This window comes from Chiroxiphia lanceolata, chromosome 26, assembly GCF_009829145.1.
Source record: "Chiroxiphia lanceolata isolate bChiLan1 chromosome 26, bChiLan1.pri, whole genome shotgun sequence".
In the NCBI taxonomy this organism is placed as follows: Eukaryota; Metazoa; Chordata; class Aves; order Passeriformes; family Pipridae; genus Chiroxiphia; species Chiroxiphia lanceolata.
This window is the reverse complement of record NC_045662.1, coordinates 5058259-5077739: the sequence shown is the minus strand read 5'-3', so window position 1 is coordinate 5077739 and position 19481 is coordinate 5058259. Positions and strand designations below refer to the sequence as shown.

General features: G+C 60.6%; 1 protein-coding gene across 2 annotated transcripts in view; it reads right to left on the bottom strand.

The window, feature by feature from the left end:
• The window catches only part of SRCIN1 (SRC kinase signaling inhibitor 1), a 76067-nt gene that overhangs the window by 48011 nt on the left and 8575 nt on the right, over positions 1 to 19481 (bottom strand). The window contains exon 2 of one of the 2 annotated variants that reach the window (XR_004360930.1): positions 17358 to 17420. The exons of the other annotated variant lie outside the window; for it this stretch is intronic. The gene's annotated coding sequence lies outside the window, so the exon portion shown is untranslated. The remainder of the gene's footprint in view (positions 1 to 17357; positions 17421 to 19481) is intronic. 2 annotated transcript variants of the gene reach the window in all.

The following is a 19481-nucleotide window of genomic DNA, read 5'->3' as shown; positions in this document are numbered from 1 at the left end:
GAGCTCGGGATCAGCCCTTCAGTGGGAAGCAGGAAGGAGCTGCCCTGGGTCAGCCGAGGGAAAACAAAGCGGGACAGGGGCTGAGAGACGGCGTGGGAAGGACGGCTGAGGAAAATCTCCCCGCTGCCATCGGCTTCCTCCCAGACCTTTGGCAGGAGGCCGAGGCCGGTGGCACCCTCTGGGCACGGAGAACATCCCTGCCCGGGGCCCGGAGGAGGACGGAGCCCTGCGTGCCCTGGCAAGAGGCGGCAGCACCCTGGGCTGGCAGGGAAGGCACAGCGGCTGGGGAGGTGCCAACAGCCGGATAAAAATAAAGGAGAGGGGAGGATGGCCAGGGCTGGGCTCCTCACAGCTCCAACACAAACCACCTTGTGGGCTCGTCTCCCACCCTGGGTGGCACAGCCGGGGCCTGGCAGGGGATGGGATGGGAATATCCCAGGAATAACTCCGAGCCTGGGGGTCCATCCTGGGCCCCGGAGAGCAGAGGGAAACTGAGGCACCGGCGGGAGGCACAGGCAGAGAGCACGGGTCCAGCTGCAGGGGGGATGCTGAGAGGGGAGGGGGCCCAACCCAGGGTGGGAGCAGGGGGATGTCACCGTCAGTACCGAGCCTGTCCCAGAGGGACCAGGAGTTTTCCCAGGATTTTGGCAGCCCCTGCCGGCTCCCGCTGTCGTGTGGCTGCCTCCGTGCAGGGCGAGTGTGGATGTGGGGCAGTGACTCACCCCCAGCCGTGTGGTGAAGCAGAGCCAAGTCTCCCTGTGAGCCAGATCCCCCCCCCCCGATCCTCAGCCTGGTGGGAGAAACCTTTGGGATGAGCCCAAGGCAGCAGCAGGAGCTGGACCTCGGAACCCCTGCAAAGCTGCCCCTGTAAAGCTGCCCCTGCAAAGCTGCCCCTGCAAAGCTGCCCCTGCAAAACTGCCCCTGCAAAGCTGCCCCTGCAAAGCTGCCCCTGCAAAGCTGCCCCTGCAAAGCTGCCGTTTCCATCCCCCCTTCCCCTGGAGGGGGGGAATTCTGCTGCTCAGAGAACCCACCCTGCCCTGCAGGTCTCCCAGGAGGATTCCCAGCACTGACCAGCACCACAGTTTGGGCTCAGCCCCAGGGACACCCCCGTCCCCACCACGCTCTGACAAAGCCGGTCCCAGCCCAGATCCTGCTGCTCCCACCTTGAGCTGTTCAGGCAAATCACCCTGGAAATCAATTCCAAGCTGTCAGGCATCAGGAAAGGGATAAACTGCCCCCTCAAGACACCAAATCGATGGTTCCTCTTCAGCCAGGCACAGGGAGCATGGGGGGATGATGGGGGGGGTTGGGGTCCCTCTGCAAGCAAGAGCTGGGTCCAGGTGGAAGGAAAGAGCCCCCAGAGCAGCTCCTGTTGTGGCACAGGGCAGGGAAGATGCGTGTCTGTGTACTGTGCAAAACTGTGCCATGGATGGATGGACAGGGAAAGCTCAGGAGGCTGCAGCTCCAGCCTTTCCCGACACCCTGTGACTGCACATATTTACTGGGATAACGGCAGGACCTCATCCCAGACCGCCAGCAGGGCTGGGGGTTGGATTCTTATTCTCATCTCTCTGCAATCAGAGCAAGAGAGCAGGGGCTGGAAAGGCCACGAAGCTGGGGAAGGCAGAGAGGAGGAGGGGGAGGAGGAGAAGGGTGGGCTGGAGGGGACACACATCGAGATCAAAAATCAATTCCTGACAGGACTGCTTCTTTCTCTAATGAGACACTGAGGAAGTTACTAAACAGAGCAAGGCCACCACAGTCAGGACGGTTTGGGTTGGGAGGGACCTTAAAGCTCATCCAGTGCCACCCCCTGCCATGGGCAGGGACACCTCCCACCAGCCCAGGTCGCTCCAAGCCCCATCCAACCTGGCCTTGGACACTCCCAGGGATGGGGCAGCCACAGCTTCTCTGGGCACCCTGTGCCAGGGCTTCCCCGCCCTGATGTTAGAGAATTTTTATCTAACATCTCATCTAAACCTCCTCCTTTCGGTGACAGGAGAAACAGGAAGGAGCAGAGTGGTGCAGCAGGAGCCTCCAGCCCGTCTCATGGACATTGGCAACCACCAGGTTAAAGCCAAGAGACGGGCACGAGGCCCTTTCCATCCTGCACCCCTCGTTTCCATCCTGCACCCCTCGTTTCCATCCTGCACCCCTCGTTTCCATCCTGCACCCCTCCTTTCCATCCTGCATCCTCATTTCCATCCTGCACCCCTCGTTTCCATCCTGCACCCCTCGTTTCCATCCTGCACCCCTTGTTTCCATCCTGCATCCCTCGTTTCCATCCTGCATCCCTCGTTTCCATCCTGCATCCCTCATTTCCATCCTGCACCCCTCGTTTCCATCCTGCACCCCTCCTTTCCATCCTGCATCCTCATTTCCATCCTGCACCCCTCATTTCCATCCTGCACCCCTCGTTTCCATCCTGCATCCTCATTTCCATCCTGCATCCCTCGTTTCCATCCTGCATCCTCGTTTCCATCCTGCATCCCTCATTTCCATCCTGCACCCCTCGTTTCCATCCTGCATCCCTCGTTTCCATCCTGCATCCTCGTTTCCATCCTGCATCCCTCATTTCCATCCTGCACCCCTCGTTTCCATCCTGCACCCCTCGTTTCCATCCTGCATCCTCATTTCCATCCTGCACCCCTCATTTCCATCCTGCACCCCTCGTTTCCATCCTGCATCCTCATTTCCATCCTGCACCCCTCGTTTCCATCCTGCATCCTCATTTCCATCCTGCATTCCTCATTTCCATCCTGCATCCTCGTTTCCATCCTGCACCCCTCATTTCCATCCTGCACCCCTCGTTTCCAGCCTGCACCCCTCCTTTCCATCCTGCATCCTCATTTCCATCCTGCATTCCTCATTTACATCCTGCATCCTCATTTCCATCCTGCACCCCTCCTTTCCATCCTGCACCCCTCAGGGGCAGCCCCGAGGGATTTGTGCCCACAGCCCGGGCACCACCACACCAGCTTGGAAACACGGGCAAGCTCTGCTTTGGAGAGCTTGGGATCAAAGGCAGAGCCAAACCTCAACAAGTCCACAGGGAGGAAGGCTGAAGGAGGGGATGCAGAGCCCCCAGGGCAGGGAAGGGCTGCGGGCAGAGGGGGATGCTCCTCACGGAGCCCAGCCATGCACCGTGCCCGCCCCACGGTTTCCCTGGATGCACCCGGTGCGGTTTTCCCAGGCAGCTGATCCGTGCCCTCAGCTCCTGCCATCAGTGCCCTCAGCTCCTGCCATCAGTGCAGTCACGCTCACCACACACTCACTGCCGGGAGGCCGGAGCCTCCTGACAGCAGCTCCCACTCCGTGCGGCGTCGGAGCAAATCCAGCTGGGAGCAAATCCAGCTGATGGATCATCACAGAGCTGAGGGAGGGGAAGGGGAAGGGGAAGGGGAAGGGGAAGGGGAAGGGGAAGGAGAAGGAGAAGGAGAAGGAGAAGGAGAAGGAGAAGGAGAAGGAGAAGGAGACGGAGATGGAGAAGGAGAAGGAGAAGGAGAAGGAGAAGGAGAAGGAGAAGGAGAAGGAGAAGGAGAAGGAGAAGGAGAAGGAGAAGGAGAAGGAGAAGGAGAAGGAGAAGGGAAGGGGAAGGGGAAGGGGAAGGGGAAGGGGAAGGGGAAGGGGAAGGGGAAGGGGAAGGGGAAGGGGAAGGGGAAGGGGAAGGGGAAGGGGAAGGGGAAGGGGAAGGGGAAGGGGAAGGGGAAGGAGAAGGAGAAGGAGAAGGAGAAGGAGAAGGAGAAGGAGAAGGAGAAGGAGAAGGAGAAGGAGAAGGAGAAGGGAAGGGGAAGGGGAAGGGGAAGGGGAAGGGGAAGGGGAAGGAGAAGGAGAAGGAGAAGGAGAAGGAGAAGGAGAAGGAGAAGGAGAAGGAGAAGGAGAAGGAGAAGGAGAAGGAGAAGGAGAAGGGAAGGGGAAGGGGAAGGGGAAGGGGAAGGGGAAGGGGAAGGGGAAGGGGAAGGGGAAGGGGAAGGGGAAGGGGAAGGGGAAGGGGAAGGGACCACCCCTCCAGCACCCCGACCAGGAGGGGGGATCGCAAGGAAGCCACGAAGGGAAGAATCCAAGCCAAACCCACGGCGTTGCCAGCCCTTGCCCCACAGTCTGGGCCCCTGCTGGAGTCACCAAAGAGCTCAGCTCCGTGAGGAATCGCTCGGGAAGGGGATTTTTCCCAGCTCGGAGCGTTGGGGACCACAGGGATGGAGGGACAGCCACACCACACAGCCCAGCACAACCCTCAGCTCATCTCTGCCTTGGCATGAGTGGCCCAACTCTTTTGGAGGCTTGGCACTGCCACCATCACAATGTGCTTGGAGGCACCTCCCGGAGCTCAGCAGGTCCAGCCACGGTGCTGAGCCCCCTTCCTACAGCCTCTGGGCAGGAATTGGGGGGCACTGCCTCTCTGGGGGGCTCCTGCCAGGAGCTGGGGGATTCTGGGCTCTGGCAGCTGCGGGGGAGAGGCTGGGAAAAAGCTGGGCTGGTGTCACAGAGGGGCTCAGGAGCCCTGGAATGCTCCAAACGGGGGTGTGCAGCACAGGCCCTATTTATAAGCGCCCAGGTAGCACGTTGGTGGTTGGTCACAGCCTGCCGTGCCAGCCTGGTTAGTCACAGCTAGTTAAAAATCAGAAATGCTGGGGAAAAAAATATCTCAGAGCCACGTCTAAAGCCTCTCAGATGCAAGGAAAACACACTCAGGAATGGCAAACATGGGGTGGGATCCAGCAGGGCTTCGCTGTCAGCCTGATCAGAGTGCACAGACCATGGGACAGGGATGCTGTGGGGACATGTGACATGTCCCCCCTGCCTGCAGGGCACGAGGACACTGAGCTGCCTGGTCCTCACAGGGCTCCCTGCCTGCTGCCACCTCCCACCTGGGACTGGGATGCTGTAGGTGACACGAGGACAAGGCCACTGCTCTGTCCCAGGGGCAGGTGCCACCCCTTTCCCCCCAGCACTGAGAACACCCTCCTGCCCTGCTGGGGCACATTGGAGGGGAAACCACAGCCCGTCCAGCCTGCAGCCCTCCCACCAGCGCCAGTCAGAAGCTGTCCAGGCAGTGAGGTTTAGTCAAGCAAAAGGAGGGCAGCAGCAGCTGCCTCAGCTCTGCCTCCTCCTCCCACCAGCGTCGGGCAGCCAGCCCAGTCCAGCCCAGTCCAGTCCAGCTCAGCCCAGTCCACCCCATCAGCCCCTCCTGGGGCAGAGCCCACCTGTGTGGGGCTGGGAACAGCCCCCTCCACTGTCCCCACGAAGGGCAGAGCCAGGGGATCATTCCCCAGCCCACACCATCCATCCCCTCCTGCAGCAAAGCCCCCCTGGGAGGGGTGAGACCACCCCCAAATAGACCACCCCCAGGCTGGGTTATTTGTCCCCTCCCCAGGGCAGAGCTCACCCGTGTGGGGCTGGGATCATCCCCAGCCTGTGCTATCCATGCCCTCCCAGAGCAGAGCCCACCTGTGTGGGGTGTGGATCACCCCCACGCCAGGCCATCCATCCTCTCCTGGGGCAGAGCCCACCTGTGTGAGGCCAGGACCACCCCCAGCTCACACCATCCGCCTCTTCCCAGGGCAGAGCCCACCTGTGAGGGGCTGGGACCATCCTCAGCCTGTCCACAGCCCCCTCCCAGAGCAGAGCCCACCTGTGAGGGGCTGGGACCATCCTCAGCCTGTCCACAGCCCCCCTTCCCAGGGCAGAGCTCACCTGTGAGGGGCTGGGACCATTCTCAGCCTGTCCACAGCCCCCTCCCAGAGCAGAGCCCACCCGTGCGGGGTGTGGATCACCCCCACGCCAGGCCATCCATCCCCTCCTGGGGCCAGGACCACCCCCAGCTCACAGCATCCACCTCTTCCCAGGGACCACCTGCGAGGGGCCGCAATCATCCCTCAGCCCACCCCATCCAACCCCTCCCGGAGCAGATTCCCCCCCCCCGCGAGGGGCTGGGACCATCCCCGGGGGACCAGCGGGACCAGCATCCCCCGGAGCCTCCGGAGCCTGCACCCCTCCCACGTCCACATCCCCCTCCCTCCCCCGGTCCATACCCAGGAGCAGGGCAGCGAGCCGGTAGTCCCCGGGCTCGGTGGGTCTCTGCAGCTCCCGCAGGCTCGGCAGGGCCCGGGGGGCAGCGCCGGGGGGCTGCCTGGCCCAGCGAGGAGGAAACATGGTCACGGTCGCGCCCGAGGCAGCCGGGGAGGAACCGGGAGACGGCTCCGAAAATCTGCGCGACAAACACACGCAGCTTATGGCATATGTTTAAGGCAAACGAAAGATGGTTTTTTGCTAATCACTTGGCATTTAAAGCAACGCGGCGGCGTCCCCGTCAAGTCGAATCTGAGGAGACGGCTCGGGTTGCGTTGGCTGTTTATGTTAATTAAACACGGGGCCGGGTCGTTATTAAACACGCGCCGCGCAGCCCAAGTGAGCAGTGGGTGGGTTGTTACCGACCTTATCTCGCGGCTCCGACCTCGCTCGGCGCTCAGCGACTGTCACCTCGCATCCACCGCCGGGTCCTGCGCGCCGGGAAGCGGAGCCGCGGCGGTGCCGGGTGGGCGCCGGAGCTCCCGAGCGATGTCCCCTCCCGTCCCTGCTCTAGCGAGGGGCTCCCAGGCCCGTCTCCATGGCCGTCATCGCTCCCTGCCACCACCACTCCTCTGCCGGCGCCCATCGCATCCTCCCGGCTCCGAGCCGGCGCTTCCCCTCACATCCTCTCCCTGCCCCGGCAACTTTTCCCCCCCTTCCCCGGGTTTATCCCTCCGCACCGCGCGGACGACTCCTGCTCTCTGCTCTCTTTTCTGGCTCAGAGCTCCCTGCGGGTCCCTGGGTATTTTTTTTTTTCTTTCCCCATCCCCCGGGAAATGTCAGCGTGCCCCCACAGACACATCACATGGGCGGGCAGCCAGTGCCGGGCCGGGCACTGCCAGCGGCGCGGGCAGATTGTCGCCCTGCCCTCCCTGCCCTGCCCAGGCATGGGGCTGCCAGCGGCGTGCCAGGAGCTGCCAGTGCCCACAGGCTGCCAGTGCCACTCCAGGAGCTCTTCCCCGTGCTCCCAGCACGCCCAGGAGCGAGCCTGGAGGGTCCAAGGCACCAGGGCCTGATGTCACCGAGCTGCCCAGCCCTGGGCACCGACACCCCGAGTCCTGTGCTGTCAGCTGCTCCCACAATGGCCCCGAGGGAGCTCGGGAGAGGGAAAACCAGGATCTGCCTCCCAGGAGAGCCTTGCTGCCAAGGCTCATCCCCAGGACACGGTGCTGGATCCAGAGCTCAGCCGGGTCGGGTCACACCCCGCTGCTGGATGGGTCTGGCAGGGGTCGGAGTGACCCTTCCCGAAGCTTTCCAGAGCCCTCCCCGGCCACGGCTCTCTCACGGATTCACAGCCACTCAAGCCTTGGCACCACAACCCAGAGAGCCCCAGGGGGGGAAGAGCTGGGAGCCCAGGAACCCCCACAGCAGAGCCCCACAGCTTGGCTTTGCCCCCACTTTGCGACGGGGAAACTGAGGCACGGGCGGAGCAGGGCCAGGAGCGCTCCTGGCTCGGGGCCCAGCGGTTGGCAGGGCAAGGAGGGAGAAACTCTGGAGGCCAGATCTCCCTGCTGGAGCCCTTCCAGGCTCCCCAACAGCCGCAGCCATGAGTCACGGCTGGCACAGGCACATTCATGACACGCTCTGCCATGACAAACCCTCCCAAAAAAATTCATTCTCCTCTTTGCTGAGCGCTTCTGGAGAGAGCTGAGCCTGTTCCTGCACCCCGAACACGCAGAGGGGGCTCTTTTTACCCCTCTCTCCCTTAGTTTGGGGCCAAAGGCACCTTTCCCTCCACATTTATATATTGTGACAATATTACCTGAGTGCTGCTTGCACTGGTGCACTGGCTGTGCCCACTGTGCCAGGCAAGAGGCAGGAGTTGCTCCAAAAAGCTTTGAGTCAACACAGGGCAGCAAATGGGTTGAAGAAACACGACCAAGGACAAGCAGCAGGTCAGTGGCAGGGCTGGGAAGCTTGTCCAGCCCTCCTGAGGGCCAGGACCTGGAGCTCCAGGGGAGATGCTCTGGGCTCCCTGCCACAGGAACAGCACAGGGATCACGGAGGAGAAGGTGGAGGAGATTCGGGGGCTTGAGGAGTGTGGAGTTACGGGAGGAAAATGCTGGAAAACAAACAGGGTTACTGCCGGCAGCAAGGATTAATTGTCCTTCCCGCTGATCCCTGGAACCTGGCTCGCTCCCTCCCGCAGTCTCGCTGCAGGGAGGGCCAGAGGATGGGGTGACCTTTTAATTCTGATTGCTCTGCTGATGAGGGGTAAATTGCCTCTATTGTGGTTGAAGAGCCGCTGGAAGCGCCCCGCCCGCAGATCCGGAGCTGCCACACCCGCGGCACTGACGGTCCCCACGGCCCGGGGGGTAGAGCAGTGCCTGTCCCTGTCCCTGTGCCTGTCCCTGTCCCTGTCCCTGTCCCTGTGTCTGTCCCTGTCCCCCAGTTCACAGGGAATGGAGCTGCCGCAGGTTTGGGGCAGGAGCCAAAGGGGGCTCCGAGCACCCAGGTTTACAGCAGGACACTTCCACCACCTCCCTCCCATCCAAGGTGCCACCAGAGTCACCTGCACCCGGCACTGCTGTGCCAACACCACGGGGACAATGGCCCAGACAGATCCCAGCAGGGTCCTGCCGTCACAGCAGGAAGGGACACCATCACTTGCACCCTGAAAACCCACCTAAACATGCTCAGTAACAGAGGCAAAAGCCTCTTTTTAAATCCGAGGGTCAGTTTTCCCACTTTGGGCCTTCCCAAGGCCACGACTTGCCTGCAGCTCAAACCTGAGCTGGCAGGGTGGTGACAGGAGCCACCCGAGAGCACACACACAACCCCCACTGCTGGGTGACACCTCACCCTCACCAGGGCCAGGACACACAACCCCCACTGCTGGGTGACACCTCACCCTCACCAGGGCCAGGACACACAATCCCCACTGCTGGGTGACACCTCACCCTCACCAGGGCCGGACACGCTGCGTGTCCATGAGGCAATTCCCAGGGAGAGGCTGGGAAAAGCAGTCGGGGTGAGATCTGCATTTACACCTGCAACACCAGACACGCTTTTGCTCTCAGCAGCTCCCAGGGAGCTGCTTCCAGACGGCACCAGCCCTGAAATGTGCCCGCGGGGGAGAAGGACGCCCCGCTCCCGGCTCCGTGCCCGCTCTCCAGTCGCTGGCACCGGGTCCTGGGAAGAGCAGCGCTCTCTCCTCCACACACCAGCCAATTCCCCCACAGTTCTTGTTAATCTATGAACTCCTCAGAACCACGGCTGCTCCTCACAATGCCCGTGTACAGCCCCCAGCACAATGAGCCCTGGCTCTGCTCCGGCGCCGATCGCGGCGGTTGGGATCGGAACAGTGGGACACTCACGGAGCGGGAATACAGCCGCCTTCCCGGAGCTGGGACAGACAGCACAGCTTTGTGCCCGCTCCCCTGGGGCGGCACACGCAGTCTATACAGCAATATTCACACATGTGGTGCCCTCACACACGCACAGAGGGTCTATTGTGCCTCGTTCCAACGACACGGTAGCCGGGGACAGACGGAGCGCTCCGCTCCTGGGAGGGGGGATGCTGGGAGGGGGGGATCAGGGATCTGCCACGCCAAGCAGCCAGGGATGCTCCAGAGGAAAAGAGGAGTTAACCAGGAGTGGGCTGGCACTGAAAGTACTGCAAGAACTCAGCCAGGCTGCAGGTGGTTTGATCTGCCTGTGCCCGACATCACCCGCAGGCCCTGCGGTGGGATGCTGGGAATGGATGTGCCCCATTCCCAGTGGCACTGGGAATTTGAGCATTTCCTGCAGCAGTTGGTCTGCCTGCCCTCATGAGCCTGGGCACAGACAGACACACAGCCTGGGCACAGACAGACACACAGCTTGGGCACAGACAGACACACAGCACTTCCTTGCTGTACCCAGGCACTGGAAGCAGGAGGTGGCTGGAGAAGGAGCCTCTGCTGCAGCACCCGCCCCAGGACGACACCGAGCTCCCGATGGGAAATCAGTGTCTCATCAGGAAGCACTTTTCCACGCCCAAATTCCCCTTCCTCACACAACAATGCCCATCACTGTGCCAGGAAAACCCACAGCAAGACGCGAGCTCTGCCCAAACCAGAGGACAGAACAGCCAGTGGCTGTGGGAGTGGTGACTGCGGGTCAGGCCGTTCAGAGCAGACCTTATCCCAACCCTCGGGATGCCACAAGTGGGAAAAAGACCCTCACCCAGGCACGATGGGGGCGTGGGGCAGCTTGGAGCTGGGTGGATGGAAAGGCCTTTCCCGTTGCAGGGGCAGGTGAGGGCACCGTGCCAGCAGACGGATCGGATGTGCCGCTCTCAGAAACGGGAGGAAACCAGACCAGGCAAAAAAAGAAACTCATGGAAGACCCTCTGGCATCACACAGGCTCGGTGCATGTCACAGCTGAGGGGCCAGGAAGTGCAGTTCCTTATCAAACCCAGCCAACTGGTGGCTGAGAAGTTCTCAAGTCACAAAAAACTCTCTGAGAGCCCAGCGAGAACCCGGAGGTGTGGAGGCAGCTCCCAGGATGGCTCAGGAGCGGCGGGAGCGGATCTGCGGGAGAGGAACCGGCGCCACGCGGCTGCAGGGAACATCTGCCGAGGCTGGCACCACCCGGAGCGCTGGCAGGGCCCCTCACAGAGCCCAGAAGGGACCTGCCAAGCGGTGGCAGGTGGAGCCGAGGGGAGGATTTGGCACCCGCAGGGCCCCGCCAGCCTCCCACGGGAGCCGGCGCGGCAGAGCTCGGCTCCGTCGCATCCCAAGCTGTTCCCGTGGCCGCCCCGGCACCCTCTGGGGATGGGGCTCTGCTCCCCAGCTGGTGAGGAAACCGAAACCCCGCCCGGAGGAGCCGGGAAGCGAGAGTTTCTTCCCCAAACTGCACAACCCGAGAGGTGCCTGGCGCGGCGTCCCGGCCCCCGAGCGGCTGCGGCGACACCTCCGGGGCCCGGCTGGCGCCCGCCGCGCCCACCGGCTCCCACCCGGCGCCGTGGCACGGCACCAAGTCCTTCTGCTCCCACCGAGCTCCGGCACCCTCTCCCTTTGCTCACTTGCTCGGCACAGACGCAGCAAACCCCGCTCTCTCCGGCACAGACGCACCAAACCCCGCTCTCTCCGCGGCGGGATGGGGAGCGGAGCCTCGTCCCCCCCCGTGAGGAATAAATCATCTGGTTTTATTACCAGCGGAGTGAATTCAGTGGAAAGCAGAGGGGCAGCGGGATTTTCTGTCCTTTCATTTTAATTCCGGGGTTCCTGTAGGCCCCTCGTGGAGGCTGGAAGGTGAAAGGCCCCCCCCCTTTGGGAAACGCTGCGGTCGGGAGAGGGAAAAATATAAAAATGGAAAAATATAGCCCTGGCCACAGGTTGGTCTTTGTGTGCAGAGAGACCCCCTGTGCATGTACAGAGGGTCATCAATCAATCGGGAGGGAGGGTGACACCCCCTCCTGAGCTCGAAAAATCACCTTTTAAGGTAAAATACCTGTCGCCTGTGCAATAATTAACAGCTTATAGAATCACAGAATCATAGAATCAGCCAGGTTGGAAGGGACCTTTGAGATCAAGCCCAACCCTTGATCCACGACCCCTGTGGTAACCAAGAGGGTACAAAAAGGACCCCACAAATGGTGGGGTGCTCGGACCAGGTCACGAGTTCGTGCACCCAGCACGCTGTTAATTAAGTTCTTTGTTTCACTCTATTTGACCGTCTTCTAAATTCTAATTAGAGATATTTCTCATGCCACACTCGGGGGGTCGCAGGAAAAGCGCCCGGTTCTGAGTTAAAACATCCACCACCGAGAGGGGAAACATGAGGGGACACATTCCAGGAGCAGCTGCAGCAGCAGCTGGTGCAGGTCCTGGGCCAGGGCCCTGGAAGGAGCTTCCAGTTTTAGCTCTGCAGAGGCAAAGCCTCGGCAAGGGCAGCACTGGGGTTTGGGGGGCACGAGGCCCCTCCTCCTCCCGGAGCTTCAAATCACAGAAAGAATCCCAAAATAGTTGGGGTTGGAAAGGTCCAGTCCCACCCCCTGCCATGGGCAAGGACACCTTCCACTAGCCCAGGTTGTCCAAGCTCCGTCCAACCTGGCCTGGGACCCTCCCAGGGGTGGGGCAGCCACAGCTTCTCTGCCCTCTTTAGTGAGGGCAGAATTCCCAAGTGCCATGGAAGAGGTTCAGGGCTCCTAAATCCTTTTGGCATCGATGAGCTGTGCCACTGCCAGCCCCTCCGTGTCCTGTGCTTTGAGCAAATCTGCAGGAGGGGGTAAATCAGGGGGGGTCACACCAACCCCTGGGAGCTGCACCCACCCAGACCCCCCCAGGGATGCTGCTGTTCACCCACCTCACCTGGCCAGAAGGGAAACCATCCCCTGGCTTAAAAAAACCCAAACCCCTATGTATTTCCTATATTTCCTCCAGGTGTAACAATTATTTCACAGGGCATGGGGAAAAAAAAAAAACCCACAGGGAGCATCCCTTGCACAGGGACTCAGATCCCAGGGCTTCCCTGGCTCTTTGGCAGCTCCCAGATCCACCCTCAACACCCCCACACCGGGTCCCTCCTCACCTGGGCACCTCTGCTCCCGGGGTTGATCCTCCTTTCCAGGCAGCCCTGGTTTACTCTGATTTAAATCAAAGCTCTGTTAGCTACAGTGCTATTACCACTGCCAAAAACAGCAACTAAATGGCATTTCCCCACCGCTCCAGTTATATTTCTGTGCTCTTTACCCATTTGTAAACTGCAGGAGGGAACAATTTAAGGCATCTGAGTGAAATGCTTAAATTAACAATTTACAAATAGCTTAATTGAGGTCCTGGTCTCGCTCTTCCTGAGCAGAAGCTGCTAAATGATTCTGAATCATTCCTATTTATTGGTTCTTGTGCTGTGAATTACAGGCCCTGGACTACGATAAAGGCTTTAATACCTTGGCACAGGCTGGGGGGAGTTGGGGCTTACACGGAGCACAGGCGGCCAGAGACAGGGACAGGGAGCTGAGGAACCAGAAAAGTGGGGAAAAAATGGGAGAGGGAAGCGGGAGATGAGGGGGTTGGACAGATCTGCCTGGAGCCGAGGGATGCTACAGGGTGTGCAGCCCTCCTGGGGGCGTCGTGTGGCTCCAAAACAGGCGTTTGCACCGAAAAAAAAAAGGCTTTTGGGGAGCAGTTAATGCTCGGATGGGGTTTGGAGGATGGGGAAGCTCAGCCCCGTGGTTTGGGATGAGTTCTGGGAAGAGGGAGGGATGTGGGTGCTGCCCAGAGGTGCAGCTCAGCCACACCCTGAGGGTGAGGAATTGGGGTTTCACCTGATGAAACTTGGAGCAACCTGGGCTAGTGGAAGGTGTCCCTGGTGGAACTGGATGAGCTTTAAGGTCCCCTCCAACCCAAACCACTCTGTGATTCCACGATTCCACGCAACAGCCGCCACCGACACCCTCGAGCCTCTCTCCACCCCCCCAAACCCCCGGAGCAGCGGCGCCCCCGTTGCTCTCCCGTCCTTCCCCAGCAGCAGAGGAGGGAAGCCGCGCCCGGGAGGGGATGGAAGGCTCCGCTCTGCCCACGGCCTCGCACTCGCTAAACCCCCCGCAGGCAGCCAAGGACACTCACGTCTGCACCAAACTCCTCGGCTCCCGGGCTAATTCCGGCACATCAGACAGTAATTATAGGTACAGCGCCGGCGCTGACACGTCTGCAGCTCGGCAGTGGGAGCTGCAGGAGCCCCGCGGGGAGCCCGGGAGGGGGGCTCAGCCTCTCCCACCCGCTCCCACCTCTGCTTTGGGGCTCTCTGGGCACTGCCCAGGCACCCACTGGCACACCAGGGGGCTCAGCCCACCAGCCCCAGCCCTCTCCAGGTCTGCTGGAAAGGGAGCCCGTGGGTGTCCGTGGATCTGGGCAGTGCCCTGGGGGAAGAACAGGCGCCTGCCCCCCGTGCCCACCAGCCCGTGGTCCTGCCATGCCACCCAACCACTGGAGCAGCGAGCCAGACCTTCCCCTGGCATGAATCACCTGCGGATCCGCCCCCGTTTACACCAGGGAAGGGTCTTGGAGCATCTGTTTCCATCACTTTTAATAAATCGGGCAGGAAAGAGCTGTGGCCATGTGGCAACGAGGGACAGGAGCCAACGAGGCTCCAGCCCAGGAGAGTCCGTGGTTGGGAAGCTCAAACAGCACCAGGGAGGAGGAGGAGGATGAAGAGGAGGAGGAGGAGGAGGAGAAGGAGGAGGAGGAGGAGGAGGAGGCAGGCTGGTTGTTTGCTGGATTTTGGCGGGGGGGAGGAAGATGCACGTGGGGGGAGAAGCAATAATTTTAATTAAAAGGCAAAGGACTGCACTGGAAGTTGTCTTGAAGCACAGAGATATTAAAAAGCTGTTGACTCCGTGAATTATTCCTCCCTGGGCTGCCTGACAGGGAGAAGGACTGAGGCAGCAGGGGCTGGTTCAGCGTCCTGGCTTGGGGAGCACCGGGGAGGGGAGAGGAGAGAGGGAACTGGTGGATGGGGACAACCCCTCCCCATATCCCGAGGGACACCATGGCAGCTGGGAAACCTTGTCCTCTGCTCTGTATGGGCCAGTATTTCTCCTGCCAGTGGCTACTGCCCCTTCACCTGGGCCAACAACAAGCCAAGCACCCCAAACATTCCGGGTACACGGAACTCCCCGGCTCAGCCCCGTCACGGACGATCCTTTCCTTCCCCCCCAGCTCCTCCTCGCAAGTCCCTGCTGCATCCTGTTGGCTTTCAACAAGACTTTGGGAACAAAAGCCAAGCCTCCACACCGCCAAGACACCTCAAAACCCTTCCTGGATGCCTCCAGAGCCTCTCCGAGCCCCATCCCCGCCGGAACCCGCCGCGGGATCAAAGAGCGGCGCCGGTTTCCGTCGCCGAGCTGCGGGGGTCTGTCAGTCTGAGCAGGTGTTTGCAACCCTTCAGGGAGGTCAAAGCCACCTTTTCTGCAGGGAGACAAGCTCATTAAGTGGCATCATTACACGGCTGCACGATGACCTTACAGCTGGCTGTACGTTCACCTCCACGAGGACGCCGCTTCCGAGAGCGGCGCCTCTTTAATCTTGTTCAGACAGAGGCAGGACAGGACCCGGGAGCTGGAAGCTGCAGCGTCAGAAAGGCAGACAAGAGACAGCAAACGTGCTGAACGGGGCCAGGCAGGGGGGTTTCTCCATCATTCCCACCTCTGAACCGAGGCAGAGCGTCCTTTGGGAAGATAAACACTCGCTCAGGACTGACGGTCACGACGCAGGAGCTGCTGCCGAGACTTTACAGCCTCTGGCTCACCGGGGTCAAACTGGGTGATCAGAAGGGTCTTTTCTGCTCTGAGAAGATCCCACAAGCCCAACAAGTCCCACAAATCCTACCTATGACCTTCACCCCCTCCCCTCGACCTTCCTACCTGTGCTGGTTTTAACACCTCCAGGCGCTGCCTGACCCATTCAACGACTTCAATCCCCCCAAAAAAGCATCACCATTATCCTGCTTTCCCCACCAGTGTGGGGGATGTGGGGAGGGAAGAGGGGCTGCACAGAGCTCACCCCCCCTCTGTCCAGACCCCCCAAACTTCCCCCCTGCACTGGCTGAGCCCGGGTGGTGCTGGATCCCAGAAAAACAGCCCAGAGCCACCTTGAGCCTTTGTTTTTAGGGAGGTGGGGTGGTGTTCTCCTCACCCCTGTGCCTGGAGGAGCAGGGTGACAAGGGCAGGACCGGTGGGGGACACAGACCTCGGTGCCCACAAGCTGATTCAGCATCAGCAGGACCTGCAGAGCTCCCAGTGAACACCAGTGATGGAACCACCAGTGCCTCCAGACTCCCAGCTCCCGAGGAGAGCGACAGGAGCCAGGGCCACCAGCACAGCCTCCAAACCTTCCTCCCCACATGGGCACAAGGCAGCAGCCCTGCAATGTGCTCTCCAGCTGGGGGGCAAACGTGCACACACCCAGCAACTCCACTGCACGTGTAATTCTGGGACAGCAAACGAGCTGGAACAGAGCTGGGGGCAGATTCCCACACGGATGCACGGCCTGTGCCTCCATCCTGCTCCCCCATTCCTGTTTTGGGATGATGTTCTCGTTCCAGCTGCAGGAAGGGCAATTAAATTCCAGGGGGCTGTTCTGGCACCTTGGTTTTCCACCGAGCAGGGTCTCGTGTCGGGAGGGCTGGGACACCCCACCTATCACAAGCTTGGTGGTTTCCTCCACCTCCAGGTTTTCCTCCCTGCCTGAGCTGGGATTCCAGCTGCCTGACAGCCACGGCATCCCTCAGGACAAACAGACACGCTGGTGCTGCTCCCCTCAGCTTCCAGCTGGCACCAACCCTGGAAGTCGACCTGCTCCAGGGCAGGAGGCCACCAAATTCCCAGAGAAATCAGCCTAAAGCAGGAGGCAGTGGGACGGTGCAGACTGATGTCCCTCCAGGGGTGCTGAAGGATGCCTGCAGCTCCCAGCCCTAGGGAATGCTACGGGATGGGCTCCTGGAGAACACAGATGGAGAGGAACAGGAGGTCTTTCTGAAAGCAGGTTGTTTCCTGATCACCTGGATCAGGGAATGGCTTTGGGATGGGCTCCTAGAGAACACGGATGCAGAGGAAAAGGAGGTTTTCCTGAAAGCAGGTTGTTTCCTGATCACCTGGATCAGGACTGACTGGTGCCACTGCTGCTCCTCTCGGGATTGTTTTATCTGGGAGCTGCTGCCCTGATTGACTCTGCTGAACTCCTCAGCCTCCCCAAGAGGAACTGCTGAAGCCTTTGCAGAGACTCTGGAGCAATCCCTGGCAATGGGAACACCCAGCCCATTAGAGGCCGACAGATGCCACCGAAATAAATTCTATTGTCATGACAGACCCAGCAGGAGCTGCTGCTGAACAGATTCCACCACACTTCCCCTCTCACAGCTTCCCTAAGCCAGCCACGCTTCCAGAGGCAGCTCCTGGGGAAGGCACCTGCCTCTCCACCTCACCCCCAGAGGGCCAACATCTCCCTGTGGAAGGTTTTTCCTCCCCAAACCCAAGGAGGAAAACCTCAAACCTCGCAAACTCCATTTGGTGGAGAGGCAGCTGATCCTTCCAGGAGCACCGGGAACCCCTCCGGGAGCAAACACACCACAAACCCATCCCCTTCCTGCGAGGAGGGCGGGAGCTGAGGCTTCGATGCAAAGCAGAAACCAGGCAGCCCCCTCCTATAAACACCCCCCGAAAAAAACCACCGAGCTACAGGTGCTGCCCTCGCCCAGCACGGCCCCTGCAGGTGGGAGAGGGTCGGGGAGGGAGCGAACATCAAACATGAAACGAGCAGGGTGGGGGGGAAGGACCCTGCCGGCCCCCGGCCCCGGTACTGACCTGGAGACTTTAAACAAAGGGAACAGAGTCCTGGCTTCTTCCCTCCTGCAATTCCATCGAGCCCTGGTTAGGGACAGGAAAGGAGGAGATTCATGAATGAACGCGGTCCAGGTGGGAACGTTTGCCGGGGATGGAGGGGAATAAACAAATAAATCAGAGCAAGCAAACAAATCATAAATCTGAAACAAAAGAGCAGCAGGAGGAAGGATCTGAGAGAGAAACACGGCGTGGACAGCGATGGGGAGCAGGGCTGTGCCCCCCCCGAGAGGGGCAGCCCTTCCTCTGCCCCATGGACACAACAAAGGCACTGGGGGTTTGTTCCCATGGGAAGGGAGGGGAACATCCCACACACGGCCCCCAAAACACCCCACTCTTGTCGTGGGGCTCAGCCTCCAGCCCCAGGTGGGTGTTTGGAAGAGCAAGGATCAGAGTATGTGGATTTATTGTGGGGTTTTTCTCCAGAATGCACAGACTGGACCCTTTGATCCCGAGTGAAGCTGCACGGCCTCGCTGTGCCCCAGTTTGTGCCCCAGCACAGCCCATCCTGGGGTCCTGCAGCTCCCAGGGGGGCAACGGCGGCTCCGAAACCTCGGCACCAAACTCCCCTTCCCACCCCCAGCTCGGGGGCTTGAACCCCCTCACACTCCCTGCCTCATCCCCACGAGTGAGGTGTTGTCCCTACGGTGCCAACAGCAGAGATGGGGGGATGTGGGGAGGGAAGAGGGGCTGCACAGGGCTCACCCCCCCTTCTGCCCAGACCCCTAAACATCCCCCCTGCACCGGCTGGATCCCAGAAAAACAGCCCAGAGCTGCCTCGAGCCTTTGTTTTTAGGGAGGTGGGGTGGAGTTCTCCTCGCCCCTGTGCCTGGAGGAGCGGGGTGACAAGGGCAGGGCCGGCAGGGGACACAGACCTCGGTGCCCACAAGGATCCCTTTCTTTGCCAGAGGGAGGGAGAAGCTGCTCTGGGCTCATCCATCACACCCACGGCCACGGGACATCGGGGACATCTGTCCCCTCCCCCCGAGCCTGGCTCTGCTCCTCGTGTCCTCACCCCCGAGTCCCTTCTTCCGTGAGAAGAACTCTCTGGGTTTTCTCTCTGGGTGAAACCAGGCAGCTGGGGGGGGGCTCTGTGGGCCCCCCTTTCCCAGCAAAGAGGAGGAGAAAAACAGGAGGAGGAGGGTGAAAGGCATTCCTAACCCCTGCATGGCTGCAATCCCAAAAAAACCAGCACTGAAGGGCTCAGCATCCTGCTGGATCTCTGCTGTGCACTCCCAGGGGCTCCACCAAGGCCTGTTCTCCCTGGATTTGGGTGGGTTTTCACCCTCAGCCTCGAGCAGAGGGATTTGGGGCTGGGAGGTGAAGCCCCCTCGCCGCTGCTGAGGCTCCACAGCCACTTGTATCCCTGCGGATCAGGGCGTGGATCCACAGGCTGCTGCTTCGGGAGCGGATTTCACGCCCAGTGTGAGTAAAATAATCTTAAAGGCGCAACGGCAGGGAAACAAAAAGCACGAAATACGAGTGGAAAATCCTTCCGAAATGCGCTTCGTTCCTTTGTTTTGGTAATTGGGGGTTTAATTATTTATGCCATGTTTTGCAGCGCGCCAGGAAACGCTCCGGAGCGAACCTGCAAGAATGTCCTTCCCTCTCCCCTGGCTCGTAATGAGACCTGAGTGACAAAACACAGGTTTTCTGGTGGGGACAGGAAAAGGAGGGGGCCAAAGGTGGCTCCTCTTTCCGTGGAGAACCAAGCTCTCCGATCCCATCCTCAGGATTTCCTTGAGGGGAGGAGGAGGCCGGGGGTGTTTCCAACCCTGAGACCCCCCCCCAGCAGATCCCGGCTCCTGGTTTTGCTCCCTGCTTCACCTGCCTGTCCCTGGGCCAAGGACTTGCCCTGGGAGCACCTTGGCTTCCCCACGTGTGGAAGGGAGATAAGAGACTTGCTGTCACAAAGAGCTGGGGCTGGCAGCTGGGAAGAGCTAATTATTATCTGCAGAGCACCACAACCTCCCCGGAGTTGTTCTGGCTGAGATACCAAGTCAGGAGGCAGCCAAAAATCCGCTCAAAGGTCCCCTCACATCCCAGCATGGAGACCGTGGCGGCACCCAAGCCGAAGCCATCCTGCCC